The 23336-nt window shown below is 36.6% G+C and overlaps 1 protein-coding gene and 1 long non-coding RNA gene across 2 annotated transcripts in view; both read right to left on the reverse strand.

The window, feature by feature from the left end:
* LOC121733849 (lysine-specific histone demethylase 1A) overlaps positions 1 to 23336 on the reverse strand; it is a 437211-nt gene that overhangs the window by 242488 nt on the left and 171387 nt on the right. The gene's annotated exons all lie outside the window — the stretch shown is intronic.
* LOC121733854 lies at positions 7719 to 22043 on the reverse strand. Its single transcript, XR_006036622.1, has 3 exons — positions 21928 to 22043; positions 14351 to 14355; positions 7719 to 7729 (listed from the first exon to the last, which is right to left on the reverse strand). It is a non-coding gene; the product is annotated as an uncharacterized LOC121733854 (long non-coding RNA).

Raw genomic sequence — 23336 nt, forward strand, 5'->3', positions numbered from 1 at the left:
GATCAGGCGCAGGACCGACTTTTTACATGCCAATACGACGCATGGATCATTTTACTTGTCAGACAATCAGGTGATCACTGATCAGCCTGGATCGTCCTAACCAAACTTGGAAATAACATGTTTCCAACGCGAATCGCATCCACGACCTCCGAGTCAAGAGCCTCGCTCTATACCACTGGACCACGGAGGTTTTCATGTTCATGATTACAATTTACAGGTAATTTGAAGATACACTTGCACTAGGACATCGAGAAAAAACCCGCCTGAGTTACTCTACTGTATTTATAATGATCTAGCATAGCAGAACCATCCAGAGTTATTTTGAATCTTCCGGGACCTTTATTGCGATGATTTAAGGTTCAATTTCAAATTAATTCATATGTAAAATAACTCTGAACGATAAATATCTATTTATCCAAACACTCGTATATTAATGAGCAAACCAACTTGTGCTTGGTAAGTGTATGTAACGGCGTTTTACAAAGATATAGCAAAAATGGACTGTATTGTTTGTGCTATCATAACTTACTCATACGACACTTAATGATGATCACTTAGGAATATTTTGATTTATTTAATGTCATAGAGAAAAATTTAACTTGGTTGAATTCACGCGACTAAATAAAGACGAAACAAATGTTTTAAAGAGATATCTAATTATAAACATTAGCAGAAATTATCATATCTTCGTGGAAAAATGAAATAAATGATATTTAACTCATAAAATATAATTTGCCTTCGTAACAAATATGTAATGTCTCAGAAACTTTAACACAGCTACAATAATTATGTACCGGGGTCATATATGAATCTATTGAGTATTGACACCTCATCATTAAATTAGGAAAAGTAGCTACGAAAAATAAAAAAATCCATAATAATCCATCCTAATAATAATATTAGGATGGATTATTATGGATTTTTTTATTTTTCGCATGTATAAACATGCGAAAGTGTGTCTGTCTGTCTGTCTGGTACCTACCTCTTTACGCCCAAACCGCTGAACCGATTTTGCTGAAATTCGGTATGGAAATACTTTTAATCCCCTGGAAAGGACATAGGATACTTTTGTCCCGGAAAGATGTACGGTTCCCGCGCGATAAACGAGTTTTGGCGCAAAGGAGTTGCGGGCGTCATCTAGTATACCATAAATTTAATAATTTCATTACTTTTCCTTTTTCTAAGATTTAGATCAATTCCAACTCCAAGGGGTTAAAATAGGGGATGAAAGTTTGTATACAATAATCCTTCTTAACGCGAGCGAAGCCGCGGGCAAAAGCTCGTATTGTTATAAAGTCGTTATTCTTTCTAGCTTTCCCTCGCTTCTTATCCGACTGCGAAATAATCAATATGTAGGAGATACCGACAGTCTCTACCGACGAGAATGGCCGCTACAGAGATATGATCGAACAATATCGCCTGCACAATCGATGACCGGCAGATAAACTTAATTTATCAGCATGCAAATATATTTTTGTGCGGTAGCCGCCATCACGATGTAGCACACTGATATTATAATACTGGTCACTGAAGATGTAGAAACAATTAGAACTACTTACCTTTTTTTTAAATAAGGGGGCAAACGAGCAAACGGGTCACCTGATGGAAAGCAACTTCCGTCGCCCATGGACACTCGAGAAGAGCTGCAGGTGCGTTTCCGGCCTTTTAAGAGGGAATAGGATAATAGGGCACGGTAGGTACGGGAATGGGGGAGGCTAGGGACGGAAATAGGGTAGGGTAGGGAATTGGGCCTCCGGCAAACTCACTCACTCGACAAAACACAGAAGCGCTGTTTCACGCCGGTTTTCTGTGAGCCCGTGGTATTTCTCCAGTCAAGCCGGCCCATTCTTGCCGAAGCATGGTTCTCCCACGTTGCCACTATAGCCCAAGGAAAGATCAAATTGTTTCTATACTTAATGGATAGGAAACAAATTGATTTTCAAAGTATGAAATGAGTTCGTTTAACTGAAAATCTCAGTTAAAGGAAAAATTAAAAAAAAAAAAACAATCCTTTTTTTATTACAAATAGTAACATAACTGTCTAGGATGCTACGAAGTTAAATATATTATGTAATAATCTTATATATATTTTACATTTAACTTACAACCAAATATTATGAAAAACTAAAGTTTTGATTAACTTCCAATCCAAACAGTGAACTACAAGGAAGACGCGACACAGGAAATTACGCCGAATATTTTCCAATATTCGCATCGAAATTGATAAGGCTCCTGTGTGGTATTTTCGAAAAACGTACAATAATTAAAAAGCCAAGAGCGCACCGTAAAATCGTGATTGGCTCCAAGTGAAAACTCGTTAGGGGCGATCGTAAAAGTCGACAATAATTAGGCGGGCAGGCGAGCGCCGATATGAGCTGATTACGAAAGAAATACACTCGTACGCCGTTGATTTACTGCGGCCGGCCCGCGTTCATCGCCTGCGTTAGCCGCGGAGAAGAGATGAATGCAACCGACTTTAAAAAAAGGAGGCGGCTGTTACCATACTAACTCGCGGTTCTAACTATACTGAGAACATTTAATTAAATAGTACATAATATTAAGCTTACGATCATGAGGTGTACTGTTTAACTTGTTACTAATTTTTAATATTCAATGAATAATATTTCCAGTTTTTATTTAAACAAATACCACAGTCACATATCTTTTAACTACCAGAAACACCAAAAGAATATAAGTACGGGAGCCCTAGAACAAACTTTTTTTTTATTACTATCAAGCAAATTTTTTGTGAGTGGCTTCATTTTGATAAGACGAACAACATTTTTATCTCCGAAAAATCTTGAAAGTGGTAGCTAACAGAAATAGAAGAAATTTCATACTTTGGATGAATGTCACACTTAAATATATCGTTTTAGGGTTCAGTAGTTTTGTTGATTACAGAACCTTATAACGGAACCCTAACGAGCTGATTTTTTGTATATTGATAGATTAATAGTCATATAATTTAAGAGTAACATTGTCCTACAAATAAAATAGTTCATATTTTAGGACCATCAATTAAAAGTATGAAATCCTTTCTATTTCTGTTAGCTACCACTTTCAAGATTTTTCACAGATAAAATTGTTATTCGTCTTATCAAAATGAAGCTACTCACAAAAAATTAATTGATAGTAATAAAAAAAAATGTTCTAGGGCTCCCGTACTATATGCCATATCTAATCAATTTCTTACATCTCTGGCTTACAATAATTGCAATATTATTATCCACTTTCGTCGTCGACAACTTTTATGATTTTTTTTTATGATCCTCCATACTAGGTACTCCAAATTCTAGATGTTGACTTCTTCTCAGTAAGTACTGAGTCACCTTAAAAATTTAAAACATATTTTCTCAAGCTCACTTTTTTCAGTGACCGGTTTTTCTCCCGTTTTTGCGTCTTAAAGGTCCCAATTAATGAATTCACGAGCACTAAGCATTTTATTAATTTTTCACCAGTCCGATATTCTCGGAGTTATGCGCGGATCGCCGCATAAGGTAATGCTGTATCGTTTTTACATCTCCAACTAGGTGAGAAGAGCATTGCCATATTACTAATGAACATTTAGTAGCTGGGATGCTAAACCTGTTAGTTTTACTTTATGCCTAGATCTCGATTCCTGATTAAAATGGACTTTGGATGAAGATCGATTCATAGATTTTCATAAACGAAGATTATTTTGCTCGTTTGAGCCTCAATCGTCTTAGTGTCTTAACGATCGTACTCAGGGACATTAAATGATTATTTAACTTTAATTTAAATAATATTTCAAAATCTTCAATAAATTAATAATTAATCATTGTCTCAGAGTTCAGCCGAGAGACCTTTTTTGTATGCGTAAACATAGGAAAGCATTAATTGAGGGGCTGGGAACAAAACCGGATTAGTCCGCGAGAAAAAATTTACATACCTAGTGGTTAAAAAACTAGTATCAACTAATAGTACTACTAATACTACTGATATAATCAAATTTTGTTTAAAAATGAACTTTTTAAAGCCTTTTCAACCGGTTTTGTTTAAAATAATTAACAGGAATTGACGCAGACGGGTCAAGCTTTTGCACTCTGGTGGACTTGTCCGGTTTTGTTCGCCAGCTCCTCATTATTGTATCTATGTACGTAGCTTTCTAGCGTCCCATGTACTTTGGGTACCTTTATGCATACGTCACGCTGATAATGATGTTGGTACTGTTATCAACTAATCAACACTAGTAATGGTGCAAAAATCGGTTTAATGGCTGCCCGAGTAAAATCGATTTGTTCTAGACGGCACTTAGGTTTAGAAGTTTGCTACCTTCAGCGCGAGAACTAATTCTTAATTAAATTAGTCAGGTTGTTTCAGCGTGATTTAATGTTATTGTAAATCTGTAATTATTTTAATTTAGAGCGGTTAATATTTTTGCTTGAAACTAAACTTGAAACACATTACACAGTAAAATAATATGCATTAGGCGCAGCGCAGACGACAGACTATCCGTGACGCACTTTTTAGCCAGTGGAAATAGAATCTATGTAATTATGTGCAGTAACTCACACGACGCTTAGCGCAGACAATATGTGCGATGCATATAATTGCATAGGTTCTATTTCCACGGACTAAAAAGTGCGTCACGGATAGTCTGTCGTCTGCGGTGCGCTTATTATGCATGTAGATCATTTTAATAAAGGACGCCCGAATCGGATAAACTTACACAGAATCGTGAATTTATATATCGTCTAGTCTAGAGGGCAGAGCAATGCAATACCCGAAAAACTGTCTATGTGTAGCTCACATATTTTTATTTTGATGTCACGGCAAAGTTACCACATTATCTATCTTACTGTCTGGCTGCCTGTCTATTAATCATGCTCAAACCGCTAAACCGATCCAGTTAAAATAGAAATACTTTGAGTTAGCACTCAAAGTATTTCCCATCGTTTCCTGGTGGAAAGGACATAGGATAGATTTCTGGCCAAACGTTACCAAACTTAAGCGAAATTTGCACGAACGTAGCTGCGGGCGCCACGTAGTTACACTTCAAACAGTTGAGCAATATTTCCACAGTTAATAAAATTACCTTAAACGGACTATCAGTCTAACCAATCAAACAGGGTCGACCAACTATGATTATCGAAATTAACAAAAACCAGCCACCGTTATCGCCACCACAAATCAAATCTAACTCGCATTGAGTGCCTCATTAAGTAGAAAATTTACAAGGCAGTCATTCTCATAGTATAAGTTACCTACTTGCTCAGTTAGGTGTTAAGAATCGCACCTCTGAGTAATGGCGTTACATACAAAGATATTGTATTTCAGTTTACCTACATTGCATAGTTACAAGTTGATTTTGCGGCATTAAATATTCTACATAAGTCGTAAACATTGTATTTCCTGTGCCTCTAACTTTATTGCATACGTCATTATCCTCCCGCTTATGAGTGAAAAAATGTAGCAAATGGCTAATTACTTGATCTACCAGTTCCTAAGGTTTTTTGAAGGAAATTGTCTATAGACATATATTTTGACGTGGGAGAGCCATGCTACGGCACGAATGGGCCGGCTCGACCGGAGAAATACCACGTCCTCACAGAAAACCGGCGTGAAACAGCGCTTGCGCTGTGTTTCGCCGAGTGAGTGAGTTTACCGGAGGCCCAATCCCCTACCCTATTCCCTTCCCTACCCTCCCCTATTCCCTTCCCTTCCCATCCGTACCCTCCCCTTACCTATTAACCTATTCCCTCTTAAAAGGCCGGCAACGCACCTGCAGCTCTTCTGATGCTGCGAGTGTCCATGGGCGACGGAAGTTGCTTTCCATCAGGTGACCCGTTTGCTCGTTAGCCCCCTTATTTCATAAAAAAAAAATAGAGTGGTTTTCGTTCAATAAAAAGCGATAGCGAATAAGTCAAAGTCTCCAGTCTTCAGTCAAAACACCTCAGTTACCATTCATTATTTATGCTAAAAACTAAATGCTAAACTCTAGAGCATGGGTGGCCAATACGCGGCCCGCCGTCTGTTACCTTGTGGCCCGCGGAGCCGAGCACATTTTTTAAAGTAAAAAAGTTAATACGAAAATTACCTTATCATACCTACTAGAAAAAACAAACAAACACCTCTTTTCTTTTACTTTTAAAATAAAAGCTCTAACTAAGTTCTAATAGGAATTAGTATCTGATTATGACTTTCATTCCACTACGAGTATATTACATAAAATTTGGTAGTGCGGCCCGGGGTAAAATTCTACTTCCGAATTTTGGCTCAAATGTCGAAAAGGTTGGGCACCCTTGCTCTAGAGAATTAAAATTTAATTGTTATGCATTTTTAATCAAAACCCTACAATCTACATGGTAAAACTCTTAGAATACTTTTGGCTGATAATGAACGTACAGATGAAACTGCCTTTACCCTTACTTACCGTAACTAAAGTTTCATATTTTTCTCAACTTAACACCACATACCTGAAACAAACAGAAAGTATTATTATTTTTATATAAGTACCAAGTAAGTCTATAAAACAAACAGTCCTTTTAATCTATTCGGATAATTATGTTTGCAGTGAAACATCGGTAGGTATATTATGTATTTTTCTTCGATTGGATATTTTGAAAACCACTTTTGCATTTACTGATAATTTTTAACGTATTTACAGATGATAACCATAATAATAACTTTAGACTGTGTCAATATTAAGGTCATCAGCCACAATAAATTAAAAGTTAATATATTTTGGATCTGTTACGAGTTACGAGTTACGACATTAGCAGGGAACCACCTAATTCCTCTATGTTTAGACTTAAGACAATAGATTTTGTCTCCCGCTATAAAAGGCACCAATACCCAAGTATGAGGTAACAAATGGCGAAAGTATATGCACTTTGGACTGTTCTAGAAAGCTAAATGTCGCCTACATCCGTCTGCACACGACTGCGACCCCGGGTTCGTGCATGATCCTCTTAATCATTGCCGCTCCGTCAGGCTGATCAGGTACTATTTTTTTTGTAGTTATAAGTTGCAGGTGGTATGATTCCGAATAATTCCTCAGAGCACTCCCCGTGATACAACCAACAGAGGAGAGCTTCACTCAGCTGCAGCTACATTTCGGCGTAATTCCAAGGGGTCCAAGCTGTTTGAAACACTATGGCAGTCAACATTTCATCAAAATCAGTTCAGTGGTTTGCGCGCGAAGAGGTTACAGACAGACGGATAGATATTATATAGACGCCTTCGCGGTCAAAATATTTGTAGGTACTAGATGACACCCGCAACTTACAACTTTTAAGGCACGAGAACCGTACATTTTCGGTAATAATTTTTTCCGGCATCCAATGTATCTCTCCACCCGTCGAGATCCGTTCAACGAGATAAGTATAGAAGACGTGATGTCTGAGAAAATGACAAAATTTTCCATGTAGGTGACGGATAAATATAAATATTTAAATCTTATATTTCTAAATATAGCTTGAGACAGATATAATGTGTATGTTAATACGCCCTCAATATAAACAGCTCTCAAAATGTAGTAATTTGTAACACACAGTAGTGGTCATAAAACAAATAGAGCTATAGAGCTCGATAACATTCTTTAGCATTTAAAAAAAGCATTTCATGTAATCATGAACACATTTTATTGCTACTGCATAGGAAAACACATTAATTTTATGTGTGACAATTTATCAAATGACGTTACTCAACGGCGTTACCACAATATATGCATAGCATATAGTAGACCAACTGCATCCAAAAGGCATTCCTTGGGTGTCTGGACGACGACTTATAGGAATACTGAATAGGTACATGTCGCAGAGTTTCATCGGCGCGATCTTCAAGTTAAAGAACAGCCAAAAAGGGTGCAAAACCACGGTCCACGACGCGACGGGTGGCACGAACTCGTCGTAGTAAATAACTAAGTAAAGTAAGAGTACCCTGCTGCTTAGTTACTCTATTGTATGATATCTATACTGTGGCTTCACGTTTTAAGAATTTAAATCAAGAAACTTATAGTCAGTGAAAGATAAATTTACTGTATTAAGAAAGACTCTACGTATACTTATAAATTATAATCATAGACTAGTGACCTCTTAACTGATGTCTAGACAAGACATCTGGTGCTAGCCAGATCAGGTGACAGGTTTTTTTTATAAAATAAGGGGACAAACGAGCAACCGGGTCACCTGATGGAAAGCAACTATCGTCGGCCATGGACTCGACTCGCAGTTTTAGAAGAGCTGCAGGTGCGTTGCCGGGTTCAAAATTAAAGTGTATCAACATTTTCCGAATGTCTAAAATAGCCGCTATCCACAATACTCTGTAACCTATGTAGAGCAGCTGATGTAGGGAGCTTCTGAGAAGGAAAAACTGTGGATAAAAGATGAGACTCACGTCAAGAGTTCAGGATATTATTTAACGTGATTGAAAATTCGTAAGATGATAGGAGTAGACAGAACACAGTATAAGTAATAGTCTAAAGGGCGTTAATATTAATAAAAATAAAAAAATACCCATTTAAGTACCCATTTATACTGAGTGGTGAAAATTAATGCCTGCTGTTTCCTTTACTCCCAGAGTTCATTCCAACGTTGTTTTTTTTTTATGAAATAAGGGGGCAAACGAGCAAACGGGTCACCTGATGGAAAGCAACTTCCGTCGCCCATGGACACTCGCAGCATCAGAAGGGCTGCAAGTGCGTTGCCGGCCTTTTAAGAGGGAATAGGTTAATAGGGAAGGGAAGGGAAGGGAAGGGAAGGGAAGGGAAGGGAAGGAAAGGGAAGGGAAGGGAAGGGAAGGGAAGGGAAGGGAAGGGAAGGGAAGGGAAGGGAAGGGAAGGGAAGGGAAGGGAAGGGAAGGGAAGGGAAGGGAAGGGAAGGGAAGGGAAGGGAAGGGAAGGGAAGTGAAGGGAAGTGAAGGGTAGGGAAGGGAAGGGAAGGGAAGGTAAGGGAAGGGAAGGGAAGGGAAGGGAAGGGAAGGGAAGGGAAGGGAAGGGAAGGGAATAGGATAGGGGATTGGGCCTCCGGTAAACTCACTCACTCGGCGAAACACAGCGCAAGCGCTGTTTCATGCCGGTTTTCTGTGAGAACGTGGTATTTCTCCGGTCGAGCGGGCCCATTCGTGCCGAAGCGTGGCTCTCCTCCCACGTCTGGGCAAAATTTCAGAAAAGCTCGGTATTTCGTTTGATAAATAATATCGATAAATGTGAAGCCTGAGCCCCCGTCGTTACATATTTATTCTAATTAACATTATTGACGCAAAACGTGGTTTGGGAATGAATATATCATCCGTGGATCGGGGGATAAAAGTTCGTCGTAACACTTTAATATGCTTAAATACGGGCACCTTGCGGCGAATATTAATTAAACGTATATTAATAACCTACTTAAAATACCTACAGCGCGTATAAAATTTGTTTAATGTACCATTTACATATTAAGTTTGATGGCACTTTGACCTATAAAATAATATAATATTATCCACATTTGATATAAAACTAATTTAACTGACTCTAAAATAAATTAGTTGCTTTAAATAAGTTGCTATAAATAGTTCTAGCTCAAAATTGAGCATAATATTCGTATTTCAATGCTTACCCATACAATTTAATAAATACATATTAATGTTTAATAGCAAATTTCACTAAGGAGTCACCTTTCCTACTTCAAAGTCAACAGTTTCATACAAAAATATGCTGTTTCAAAAAATGCCCTATTTAATGCATAAGCTAAGTAGGTACATAATATTTTGTTCTTGTCTAAGGCATTGAAAAATATTCTTGAAAGACAAGTAAAAAATATTCTTATTTCTAATTCAATGTTTGAATATTTCTATTAGTATTACCTATATAACTTGCTAATACAGCACAAAGTACACAGCGGTTATAGTCTAAGAGCCCAACACAAACAAGTAACAAGTGTACAACATGAGGGAGCTCACGTAATCAGTACACATGATCAATAACTTAGTTGCGTTATAAATCGATATAATCTGTTGGTGGCGATATCGCCAGCGCCACCGCTACTTGTGGTGCACTTAATAACTATCACCATGTGTTAGTAGAAGGAAGATATGTCTAATACTACTAAAAAAAAACGAAAGAAAGTTTAATAAGAGCGCTTGGTCAAAATGCATGGGATTTGACATCTAATTTCGCTATCCAAACTGGCGAATGCATTTGACTAGGAGCCAAATTATATTTAGGCAAACGTTGCAACTAGTATAATAAATTATCAGGGAAAATTCAATTCATTGTACCTCTACTTTTTAACACAACTGTAAGTAATCAAAGAACTTGCAATGCACTTGCTCTGCCTTGTCTAATGTAGTTTCACCATCGCCATGTCTACAGTTTCTTCGGTCTACGAACACGACGTAAGCCACTCGCCGTAACTAAGCAAGTACGCGTGAACATAGGTGTTTACCTCCAGAGTAATAGAGTAAGCGGGATCTATATTATGCCATTAAAATTTCATCACACGCTCCCCGACTAACTGAACTTAACAGATTGCTGGGAAATAACAATCTTTTGGCACAATTTCAAAGTTTAAACACTCCATTAGACAAACTAGAGATTACGTAATGGTGGATTAGTTTAGTAGCTACTAGCTGCAAAGTATCTTATTTAGGCGGACTTGCGTAGACCTGGGTTAAAGTTAACTCTGAGTTAAACATCATGTCATGCCTATCACTCACTTGGTGAGTGACAGATATGACATGATGTTTAACTCAGAGTTAACTTTAACTCAGATCTGCGCAAGTGGGCCTGAGTAGCATCAAGCAGTAGCACAAAGTAAGGTACAAAGTACAAAGTACCTATTTTAGTACGAGCTAGCAAGTGGCAAAGTCTAGCTTTATAATATCATGTTGCTATTTAAATAAGACAAATTAGAGCCAACATTAACTCAATCACAACTATGACGTCTACGTCCATCTTAATAACGCTTAATTGTGGCATTCATGAAATATAGGCCGGAACGTTTAACGAGAGTCGGAGAGGACTCGAGTGGAGTGCAAAAAGCTCTGTCGGGCCTCGCGGAGCGGGCGAACCGCCGCGCTTTTTGTCGCGGCAAAGCTCGGTGTCGCGACGACTACTTAAGTACGGCCTTCTCTAATTGGACGCCTACCTGTTGCTTTTCCCGCTTTTTTCATTTGCACTCTCGTCGAGTTTTACGTGAACCGCTTTCTGATACAGTTCTTCTGTCGCAATAGGGGGAATTAACACCTTCACGAAATGTGGTAGTCAGCCAAAACGGATTTTAAAATATTTGAATTGAATTTAAAATAATCCTTTGGACACGTTCGCGTGTTTCTCTCGCCGCAGAATGTCATTATTTGGCTTCGTATGCACGGACATGAGCAAATATAAGATGACAAAGTTTTCAGACGAAGAGTATGTAATTATTTAGCTTTTGTCGTCTTGGTCCTTACAATTAATTGAGTTAAACTTAGAGGTTAAAGCCAATAAAAACTTATCGAGAGATTTTCTTCTTTTCCTAGTCTTCGTAGTATGTCGCATGTAGTCATTACACATACAATAATAATATTTCTATCTATTGGAATAGGCATTGACCTATATCAACTAGAACTTCATTTCCCATACCGAATGTGAAATTACAAATAATTTGGGTGAGTTTAAGGGACAGGGAGCCACACAATGGGTAATCTGGCAGGTCACCGTACACCATGGTGATCGGTTATTTCGGAACGTCTTTCAAATCATTACCGCTCAGTAGAGCGTGACGCAGTGCGCGCGATCAAGTGCGCGACACGAAAACCGAGAGGAGATATGCGAGTAGAAGCGACACGGATAGCTCTACATTGCTTTAATACATTCCAAACGGCTACTACGGGAGCCTACTTCAACCAAGATAACGCTTTGTTTCTCTGCCTGGCTGGCTGGTTAATTTGAAGATAGTAAAACTAACCAAAAATATAAAAATATCAAACAGTACCAAACTAATTAACAGAACTACGTCAATGCTGCTATAACTTAGCATGTGTAAATAACAAGCTTTAATACATGAAAAATTGATAGGGCAATAATTCAGATTGATACATTTTAGCATAATATTATGATCTTTTCAGTTTTACGAGGTTCATATGTAGTTTATAGCCTCCACGTTGCCTCATGATGGATAAACATGGCTTCCAAGGCTGTAAACTAATAATAATTGACGTAGGTCCGTCAGTTGCCTATGAATCGATTTCTTCGATGGTGCATTCCACATTCGTAATATTCTGCATTTCAACACGAGCCAACATCATGCCGTATCAGACCTACAATGTTTAGAAGTGTCCCATCTACACTATCTACTCTTCGTCCGGGACGGTCCGACGCGTACGGCGATTCTCCACGCGCCTCCGTGCGACCGATACGGCCGGAAACCCAGTGACAACACAACAAAAACTCACATTCATTCATGCTTTTTTCCCACAACCACTTGACTACGAACAGGTTCCCGATACTCATTACGATCGGATTGTTTAAAATCTTCGGGCTTAAGACGGTGAAATTCGAATCGATTTCTTAGGTTTTGACTCATGCTGCATGCTTTGTTATGATGCAATTTATAACAGTTATGTAGAGTCTCTAGGTTTTCTGCTTATTACAGAGACTTATCTGCTTATTGCAGAGACTTATTTAAAGTTTTAGTTAAAGATAAGAGTCGCAATTTCGTACCTAGTACGTAGTCAACTACCTTCTACTTTTAACAAGGCAAAGAAGAAAGCTATGGACAACAACGACAAAGTTTCTGCTTACCAAATTTAAGACTATAAATTTGGTAAGCAGAAACATACATACATTATACTCTATACCTGTTTGTAATATATACATATTATAACAAACAGAAAAAAAAAATCTTCAAAATATTTCAACATAGACTGAACTGAAGCACAGAATATATATTAGTAGTACCAACAGAAGTCCAACTCGTGCAACCCGTTTAAAAAAATAACAACTCTTGCTGCGATACTATAAAGTTCAAATTCCGACCGCGCAGTGCAAGGTGCCTACAATTATATTTGCCTACATGTGCGCTCTCTTTCTATCGCGTAAGAGGTACCCTTTCTGACGAAATCAAGATTGTCACCTTTTAGAAAATAAAATAATCTTCTTTTAATTACTATAGCTACTAATAGCAAACTTTTTTATAGTAATAATCAAATTTTAGTAACCCAACGTATATTTTATAATAGTTTTATATTCGATTATAGTGTAGGAGCTGGTCAGGATTTTTTTACAACTTGAACATAGTAATTTGTGTTTATTTATGTGTAGTATGCGGTTTGTTTGTAACAAATTGGTCTATTTGCTATGTTTGTGTATTTTTTTTATCTTTTTTTGTATTTTAAAATCTTAAATTACTTTATTGAAATATTTTTTTGACTTTTTTCAATTGTTTATATTTATCAGATTAATAATGATTCTGTCACAGCGGTTAAATCAGTACGTAGATATATGCGACGAAAAAATCTTGCGCGCGCGTCACCGCTCGCTTGTGAGTCCCTTGTGATCTGCCCCTTTAAAGGGGTACTTACAGTTCGATACCTAAAGGCGCGAGTGGGACAGGCCTGACTGAAGTTGACTGCAGATCTAGTTGAACTAAGCATTTGCTGATGAAATTGCTCACGCACGTAACACGTTTCATCGGCATTTTGCTAAGCCATTTTCATCATATTAATATTCCTGGTCAATAACGTTTAAATTTGACGATAATACCACTAGGTCATATACGAGGCTTGTAAAGGGTCATATAGACCCTTAGCCTTTAGATAAAGAAAGCCTCCATTTGCCAGCCCTTAAGACATTCCATACTTTCAACTTTCACATTAATAAAGGACACTCGAACGTCAAATCTGTTATTTGTAGACGACGGAGCACGATATACGCCATCGACGTTTAGATTTAGATGATTACACGATAGAGTCCTGTTATACAGCTAGAACAAAACGTATGATGTATGCAGTCGGAGATCCGATCTATAGGAAAGTGGGTCGCGCTGCATCAACAGAGCACGCCGCCGCATGATAGTTACAGTTCGAAATTAATAGTAAATAGGTTGAGGAAATGTTAAGTATTTCTTATAAAAGAAGATACTTTTATGAGTAAAATACACAAATGCATCTCCATGACATGGGTGGAAATGGTAGAATAAGTGAACAGCTATTTATGCGCGATATAGCTATTCTAATACGCGCGATAGCTTTCTTTTGCACGAAGCTTAAGAGCTATGCCATGATACTCTATGTCATGTTCCTATTGTCCCCTATTTTTACCTGAGATCTAAGGGCATACAATCTCTTCCGAAAAAAACTGACGACAGTATTATATGTAAAGTTAAAACTATTTCCAAATTAATTCCAACCCCTAACTGACCCACACGTTGCCTTCATAACCTTTCATTACCCAATTCATTTTATATCAATTATTGTGAACCTTTCGAGTTTCGTCCCTCCTAGCGGATCCTTGGAAAACGTTGAAATATTCCGGCATACCGACATGCAAGTTGGTCGTTAGGACGTTGCATGTCTACCTGAAGTTTGGTCCCTGCTTAACTTTTCGTTGTTTGATCAAGTTACTTACAGTAGCTACATATCTACGAGTATTTTGTCGCAAATTAGCTTCTTTAAGAAATAACTTCCTTTGTGAAGCAACGGAAGAGGCTTCTTGCATTTTATGTCTTCGATGACATGACTACCATTAAAGTATGTACCATAAAAATTGGAGTGCAGCATGTACCGAAACTTGCTGCTAAAATTAAGATAATAGTTTCTCCTATCAACACGGGACCACATACTGACTAAGTTTACAGTAAGGACTACCGCGGTATTGACTCCCTACCTGATTCTCTTTTTCTAAGTCTACTCAAAATCCTGGTGACTGGATTGCTCGTGTCACACTATCCAGATTAATTCTACCTTGAAGTTCCTTCGTGGATGATCTTTATGCTTTTAGCATAAAGGTTATATTAGAGGCACAATAACAGTGAACGGTGTGTACAAGATAAGCAGCAGGAGGCACGATCGCCCCCGCAGCCTGCACCGTTTTGACGTGGCATGATTTGTGCCACGATCAATCTGCACTTTATTACCTAGCGGGACTCGCGAATTAGAGCTTGTAAACGCGAGGTGCAATGTGACACAGATATGATGAGCAGACGGGAACTATTCATTAGCGATGAAATAGTTATGTTCTAAGTTCTAACTTTTATTACATGACACTTTCCGCAAGATTTTCTAACTAGGATAGTTCCCGAACCGACGCGGCGTCGCGGAGCCTAGATTAGATACTAGCGTAAGCATGTATACGGAATCATCAAAATGAGTAACTATTGTTTAACTTTAAGTTTGATAAGCGAATAAAAACTTTAAGTTTGTTTGTAACTTGAAGTTTGATAAGGGACGGTCAATATTAATTTTAAGTAACCATCGAATTCTAATTATAAAATTAAGAATTACTCTTTTGTACGCAAAATACTTTAGCCAGCTTCTTATTGGGTTGTTAACGCGAATAATCTCAGTGTATTTCTTTATCACAAATCTCAACGTAGCACCAAATATTAATCTTAATCTTGGCTTCAAATAACTCAATTCTTGATCATTTCTTCCTCAGATATACAGACGCTACTTGTATTTCTTAATCTTTATAAAACTTCACGATCTATTAATCATAGCGACAAGATGAGTCAGAAAGCGACCTAGTCGTCGCTGTGCTGTCCCTTTGTTACTATTTCACTCCACCACTAACCCACTTTTGATTTTACGTTTACAAGACAAATGTACGTGATTAATAAAAATTATAACGGTGCTGAGTTGAAAGCAAAATGTTTTATATTCTTAGTTCTGCAATTAAACAGTTAGCAAAAAGTGTACATTTTAACACTGGATTAGGTTAGATATAATATGAAGATCTAATTAGCCGTTTGTGTCTCACTGATGGGCAAAGGCCTCCCCTCTTTCCTTCCATATGTCTCTCCTCTATCCTTTGCTGTGTTTGGCCCACAGACATAGATCAAGATAGATACCGCATGTCGCTCCATTTGTATGAAAACGAGCGTGCCACTTTTTTATAGCTACTGTGTCGTATCGATGATAAGAAAATAACAACTTTCAAAGACAATAATATGCAATATCAATAAAAGAATCTGTTTTGACTTTTGAGTCTTTCCGCCATGTTTCCGCTACGTCCTTATTATTAATTATTTTCATAGTTATGAATAATTATTTATTTTCACTTTGCCAAAAATTCAGCCTTCGGATTTTCCTTGACATTGCAAATATACTAACTTGTATCAAATTTACCAAACCGAAATATGTAAATAAAAGTTTGTATTATGACTCATGTTTTCAGCTTTGACCGATAATAATTATTAACCTGGTAAATTAAGAAGAACTATTATAGCGTTACAAATGTATGCGATCAGTGATATTTTAATTTGGTCGCATTATCTACTATTATACTACTATGGAAGAAAGTGACACATTGCAGAAAACATGTCGTATTAATCTTGTACAATGCAATTTTGTCGCCTAATGAACGAATTGATAGTTGTTCACTCGTTGTTCACTTAACATTGCATTTTTTTACTAATCCGCTGTTAAATTTTTACTGTTGGACATAAGTATTTTAACAGTCTGTTTAATTTTCTAAGCTCCGTTAAGTAATGCCTCGATAGGATTTAACAAACATAGGTTGGTGAAATTGGGTCTTAAGAACAGACTTTCAAAAGACGAGCATTGCTCGTCGTTTGGGAGCGCGATATGGCAAGCGAAGTACATACATATGCTGTATCTATCATGATCTATGTCTGTGGTTTGGCCATTTTTTATCAACAGCGTCTAGTTCGTCGCGCTATCTTTTCTTGGGTCTGCCTCTGTTTCGCCGACCTTTCGGTAGCCACTCCATATCTAGACGCGCCCAGCTTTTCGGGTGCCCAGCTCCACTTTAGACCAGATACTTTTCTCCCCACATCCATTATTCTTGTCTCGGAGCGCAGAGCGGTGTTTCGAATACGGTCAATCCTTTTGACACCTAAAATGCTGCGCTAAATAATATGAACATAATAAACGTTAAATGCCAAAAACGTGCATCTCCAAATATTCGATATAATATTATGAGACATATCTAAAGGAATCTAGACAAAATCATTTATGTAACTGTTTGTGTAACGGTCTCTCAAACATGAATAATTATACTGTCAATACAAAGACGAACATTGTTGCGACTGCAATATTTCGTATAACAAATGTAAAACAAATGCAAAACGATAGAATCACAGATACCAGTTACTGCCGATCAATTGCTACCACAGACATAGAGATAACAGAAAGGATTGAAAAGTAGCGTCAAGGAAAAAAATTAAAAGTGGCTGGGATAGGAGTTAATAATTATCTTGAAAGAAGGAAAACTATAGAGAAAGAATTAGGAGACATCGCATGGATTATCATCATTTATTTTTAAAGAAAAAACTATCTTGGTACGATTAATCGATAAGCAGTAGCTCTGAATGAAAATAGACAAAAATGCTTCTAGAGAAGGATTTTATAGAAGGTACAGTCTGTCCTTTCTTTATATCTTTGATTGCAATAGTTCGCAGCGGCATTCTCTAATCTAACAGGTTCCGCGGACTTGAAATATACTTTATTTGATTCAGACGAACGCAGGAAGTTATGGTTATTTTATTGTTGATCGTACTATACGTAAATCTTCCCGCTGCTACCGATTTAATTGTAACAATCAATAATATTTTATTTGCTACAATATTTATTAGTTTATTTTACTAGATTAGATGTTTGCTCCATAGGCCTTAACTATTTCCGGCTTAGTTTATATTTTTATTACAATCCAGAAATTATTTTCTATCTGCTTATGGTTATTTTAATCATACTATTAATACAGACTAGAGATCGCCCAATGGTCGAAATTCGACTTTACTTGCTATGACATTAGGACTACTACCTATATTTTGTAAAAAATATTGACTTCATGTTTTTTTCAATTCTTGCCTCTGGGACTCAGCTGATTTCAGACTGGCCGTTTAAGCATTGTATAATAGTATTTAAAATTAAATAAAAAAAAAACAATAATCCATTTTCAATTTGTCAACTTGTTGTCAACAGACTTCAACCATAAATAAAAGAGTATAATTCGTATGTGTAGGCTTGTCACTCAAAAATCTGTCATTTTTCCTAGTAGTAGTGTCGTAGTGTGTGTAACGTTTTATTTGTTAAAAATATATATGATAAAAGCATAATTTGAAAATAATATTGTCTCGATGCACTCCTTCACCATATAAACTATAACTGTGCGAAATTTCATGCACCTACGTTTCCCCATTTTTCGTAAAAAGGGTTACAAAGTTTTTCTCTCACGTATTAATATATAGATAATGTTTTCGCTACATTTTTTTATTAATATATAGATGCGAAAATGTGTGAATGTGTTTGTTAGTAATTGTTACTTCTTCAAGCCTAAACGGCTAAAGTGATTTTGATGTAATTTGGTATGGAGTTAGCTGACATCCTGGATTAACACAGTATAGGTTACATTTAACTGCGGAAAAACATCTTATCGTAATAATACCAATTTATTTTTACACCGCAGGGCACAGCTAGTTGCAGATAGAAGGGAAATATTATCTTAAATTATGTAAAGTACAGGTGTAAGTCCTACTCCTTGGGTGATGAGTGATGACTGATGATTCATAAACCCACATGGCGATATTGTGTTCCGAACACAAATTAAAACTGCTATTAATCATACGACGCGGTAAAGATTACGCTATAAAAGTACGTACTATACTAATTAATGTTGCATACGTTTATTTAGTACTGGTATTGTCGAAGCGAACAACACGCCGGTAATCAGGCATTCGATTAGTTCAGTACAAACGTTTTATGGCCTGCACAATAACCCTGTTTCATTACTTTTGTCTAGGGTTGCCAACCTTCTCAAATTTTTAACAAACTTATCTGCAAACAACCTAAAAATAACAACGTACTCTAACAAAAAACTTACTAGATATTTACTATGCGTGTAACATTTCCATAACCTCGGCAACTTAATATTAATACAGCGCAGAGGAGAACATTATTAACAAAGTTTTACCAGCCCTAGTTGTATGTTCTGAGACTAACAAACAGTTCCTCTTGGGTCAACATGAACTATACTGAGCTAAAGTTGGAGTCCAGTGTAAATAAATACATAAAGTTAGACAAGACAGGTGTTGCAATTAAACAAGTTGTAGGATTACCAGGTGCTGAAGATTTCTTAGCCAACTGTTTTATGAGACGATATAATAGCAAGATTTCGGTTTTAAAATCTTTGCTGCATGCTAAGATAATTATTAGAATTACATTTTAATCTGCTTTATCACATAAAGGAAAGTTGCTCGCCGTTGTCTGTCCTTTTACTTGCTTAAATCTTTATGACTGCAGCGCAACGGATTTTGATGCGGCCTTTTCAGTTCAAGTCAGACATTCTAGAAAATCATTTATAATACATGCTTAATAATAATAGTGGAGAAATATCAACGATTTTAAAGGTATTACAGTTGAGTATTAGCTCAGTGCGAAGGTTTTGGTAGAAGGTGAAAAAAAACAAATTAAAATAAGGTACCCAGACCTAACAGTGCAGAGGCCAGTCTTGCTAAAACATGCCAAAGATAATATATGCATACTACGAGTATATACAAAAATATAGAGCTGCATATAACATTCAAAACGCAATTCAACCTTATTTATAATGAAAGCGCCTCCGAGGATTATCAGGCGATTCGTGTACTCGCTATCCATAACAGATGCGATTGAAAATCGTAAATATCTGGTGCACACGTGACACATGGCGCCCGTGCTGCTGCACAACGTGACAACACAGGCATTAGTTAGTTTGTCTAGGGAAATAAAATAGTTTAAGCAGAATGCAATTATTTCCAAAAGTATATATTTATAATCAAAAACATATTATATATGTTAATATTGCAATACCGTCCAATGAAAAACCTTCACAAGCTGACAGGAGAAGCAAAGCTACATCAAAAACTAATCTCAAATTGATTATGGATGGATTATATTCGATCTATGCGTTAAAGACCACTGAGAACTATTTTCAATGGGCACAGTATTAAAAGTTGTACAGAACAACCTCTGACAAAGTATTACCACGAATGTAAATTGTTTTCGAGATTCACTGAAACCAATTCACGGGATCTGCAATAAAAATCGTCATTCCGCGAATCGACCACGTTCGATTGTTTGACTATAACATATAAACTACGTCGCCGATCCAATTTCGGTGAAATTTAATGTAAATGCATGAGTTTTCCACTGCCACTCGTACAATCAGTGTCGAGAGCTGACATTTGCATATGCGACCGTATTAGCGAGTTCGACAAAAGTAAATGCGACTAAATACTTAAAAAATTTGAATCGATATTACGCACGTAGAGTCTCACTCAGTAGCAAAAACTTCTTCAGAGCTTAGCCTGTACTTTAAATGAGGTAAAATTGTCTATATACCTACTATCTTTTTTCTCGGATATGGCTAAGAATGTTTTAATTTTTAAATGTAGAGTTTGTTGAGATGAAAAAACGAACGTGGTGCAAAAACAGGTAAACACAAACATTTTCTTTTAACAATATTAACTATTAAGATATAGTAGCAGTTATATTCGTTTATTAGCTATCAAAACTAGTTTAAGGAATTATTAACCAGTTATTTTTTTACAATACCTACACTTAATAAGACTAGCAATAGCTGATTAATATGTAGACCATAAACAAACGCCAGTTACCTCGAACATTATAAAAATATCATCATTAGAATTGCTTCAATAAAGTGATAATAAAGCCACTAAGGCCAATTAACGGGACCATTATAATATCAACTTCTTACCATTAATTAATACCACTATAATTACCCGGTGAACTTTGTATCACTTTCCTTCTAAATATAAACCTTCTCTAAACTTCCACGAATATTTGCAGACTAAAATTAGCCAAATTGGTTTAGCTGTTCTCGAGATTTAGCGAGACTAACAAAATTAAGAATTCATTTTTATTTTTTTAGAAGACCAGACGTTCCGCGTGGCTTTGTCGCGTAAATTAGATCTATGTCCCTTCACGTGGTCCTCTCCATATCTGTGCCAAATAACATAAAAATTGCTCCAGTAGTTCGTGAGATAAGCACTTTCAAATAATTTGTCCTGTCTTTCCAAATTTTCCTCTGTTTCTTCGCTCCTATTAGTCTTAGCGTGATAATATATAACTTATAGCCTTCCTCGACAAATGGGCTATCTAAATAATTTTTCAAATCGGACCAGTAGTTCCTGAGATTGGCGCGTTCAAATAAGCCCTTTCAAATAATTTCCCCCCGTTTTTTTTCACACTTTCCTCTATTTCTTCGCTTCTATTAGTATTAGGGTGATAAAATATAGCCTATAGCCTTCCTCGATAAATGGACTATCTAACACTGAAAGATTTTTTCAAATCGGACCAGTAGTTCCTGAGATAAGCGCGTTTAAACAAACAAACAAACTAACAAACTCTTCCGCTTTATAATATTTAAATATAGTAAAGATTAAGCATAGACAGATAAACATGATTGCCACCATGATTACGAAGCTGGCAATCGCATGCACGACGTCGATCATGCGTTCATTATCGCTCTTTTGGTCCATCGTGGACCTAAAAGGCATCATAAAGTATATGTTACATCATTGGGAAGCTCAACGCAACATGCGATTTATTGGCTTAACATTTAAATGGCAAGATTTATTTCGAATTACTGATTTAAAATTCCACACACATAATTTAGAATGTTGCTTTGTTTACAACTTTAGTAGCCTCACATTTTTACATTTTATAACTGTCTTTCTTACAATTTATCAATACTAATAGTAAGCCAATACGGTTGACAAAGTTACTGGATGTAAAAAAAAAATTGATACAAATACTTTTAACCATTAAGGGGCCGGGTACCATCGAAATCCTCATACATACGTAATACCAAAATCATTTTTTCGTACGAAAATATTTAACATGTTTGAGTTATTTTCAGCTTAAAACAGTAATTACCTAGGTTCATGCGCAAAAACTTACTACTAAATATTTAAACACTAAAAATATTTTTAGTGTTTAAATATTTTGTAGTAAATTTTTTCCACGGCCTCTTAAGGGTGCGTTTGATGTTCTACTAACATTCCATGACACATTTTTATTCAGCAGAATCAACCCTACTACTTATTACTATTTACTACCTTGCTTATTCTTTTTGGAACAAACAAGATACGCTTCTGCAAATAAAAATATCCTTATTCTCATTTCAAGGTCCTTGAGTAACCAATTAAGTTATCGCCAGGAGTTATGCTCTGACATGGTAGTTAAGAGTGTTTTATCTTTATGCCTCGGCCTACTCATTAGCGTTATCTCGAGATAAACTACTACGGCTCTATTAGCTGGGCAAAAACTTACTCCTAAGTCCTATGTATGTTATCACTTATCAATAATTATCATGTAACTAAATTTGCTCACGAGAGTAAGTATCGATTTTTCTCCAATTTGTACCAATTTGATGTTTGGTGTTCGAATATTTCTAAAGGTCTTGGAAATATTTTATTTTTCTGATAAGGTATTAGAACGCGTAAATATAGAATAATTATATTGTGGATAATGGTGTTGGTTACGTATATTACCTTAATTTCATTGTTTACTTATGTCGTGTTAGTATTAAGCATGTACGCAATTGTTTGTTGTCCCAAATAAAATAAAATAAGAGCGAACTAATAACACAAGATATGTTCGTTTCAATTATTATTCGTTGTATTGTATACAGTGTGTAACAAAAATAAGTGATAATACTTTAGGATGTGTACGTGTTCATGGTAGAGAGTTAACTTTGAAAGTAGCAGCTCTGATAGACGAAAAATTTTTTTCACTTTTGTACGGGCAAGGACCCGAGCGTCACGAGTTTCCCCATTCAAAAGTGAAAAAAAAAATTGGTCTTTCAGCGCTGCTACTTTCACAGTGAGCTCTCTATAAGGAACACGTACACACCCTTAAGTATTATCACTTATTTTTGTTACACCCTGTATAAAACTTGTTATGAATCACATTTTCTACATAGATTGAGGTCAACTCTGGCTGGCATCTATTCCGAGTTTTTCAGGCTTTAGTAAAAGTTTAACAAGCTAATTATTTCAATAACCTATTGTATTTTTTTTGCTACAACAGTCTGCTGATACATCGTATCTTCAGAATCCTTTGACGCATTACCGACGTGTACTTAGTCACTAACTATCCAGATGCTGCACGGTAGCTTATGATCTTGGATGTCATCTGGTACAGCACATGTTTGAGTGCGTGCCGGCTAT

The sequence above is a fragment of the Aricia agestis genome, chromosome 14 (genome assembly GCF_905147365.1).
Source record: "Aricia agestis chromosome 14, ilAriAges1.1, whole genome shotgun sequence".
Taxonomy (NCBI): Eukaryota; Metazoa; Arthropoda; class Insecta; order Lepidoptera; family Lycaenidae; genus Aricia; species Aricia agestis.